Consider the following 1,235-nt stretch of genomic DNA (forward strand, 5'->3'; position numbering starts at 1 on the left):
CATGGAGGGCATATATAAATATATATATACATACCCATACATATATAAAGATATACATACATACATGCCTACATTCATAAATATTGTCAGTATATACACACAGACATATATACACACTCAGTGACCAGTCAGAACCCCCCGGATCAGAACACCTGTTTGTGAGCAGTTGTGAACATACGTGTGTATACAAGATTTCTCCAATGGAATATTTAATAGTGACTGTGGAGGACCGAGACCCAACCCCCAAGACACGAGGCAGACATAGGGAAGACCAGAGCCCAAGGGCCCGAGAGGGATCCCGAGCGCAGAGCCCCAAGGGGCACCCGCACGTGAAGATCTGTCCACCCACCCACCAGATCAGACCATAGGGGAGAACTGGGAGAGTCCCCCCAGCGACCACACACACAGCCCCCGGGGCCAGCAGCGACAAACTCATGGGCCCCACCGGCACCCGCCATACCAGAGCAGATCCAGTTGTTCAACTGTTTACTGTCAGGAATATTCCTTCAGGATTAAAACCAAACTCTGCAGTTTGGAGTGAGACGGGAACAAAAATCTGAAAAGGCTTCAGATTGCAGTTCTGTCAAGTGTCTGTGCACCGTGTTTCACTCCAAGGTGTTCACAGGCCAGCCGAGACTCAGTCCCTGCAGTGTTACAAATAAATAAATAAATAAATAAATAAAAGTTTTATATTTATGTTTGATGGATCATCATCAGTGATCAGAACATCGGGAACCTTCGCTATGCAGACGATACCCTCCTTATAGCATGATCAAACGAAGAGTTAAAGTGTCTGAGATGCAAATACAAAAAGTCAAAGAAAACATCTTTATACTTAAGAAAACTGGCATAGTACACATGATTTTACCCATTCTGTCACATAACTGGCCTATTTTCTTTTAAATTTGGCTCAGCCAAAGTGAAACAGGAAGTGACTTCAAAGGGGAACTCATTACTAAAACTAGAAGCACTGGGAGAGTGCAAACCTCCACCAAGGCCAGTTTCCCCCATCCTGTAAGAGTTAATACACAAAAGCAGAGATGGAAACACATTTGCTGAATAAGTTCTGACGTAGTGAACATTTAAGCAGCAGTATGATGGGATTTCTTCTCTGTGGAGTCCAATGTGAAAAAAACAAAAGTCAGACACGTCACCTGTCACCCATATATTACTAGAGGTGCTAATGACATGAAATTTTCACCAGATGTTGGTAACAACCCAAGTGATCCATACAT

Source organism: Austrofundulus limnaeus, unplaced genomic scaffold (genome assembly GCF_001266775.1).
Source record: "Austrofundulus limnaeus strain Quisiro unplaced genomic scaffold, Austrofundulus_limnaeus-1.0 Scaffold117, whole genome shotgun sequence".
NCBI classification, from domain to species: Eukaryota; Metazoa; Chordata; class Actinopteri; order Cyprinodontiformes; family Rivulidae; genus Austrofundulus; species Austrofundulus limnaeus.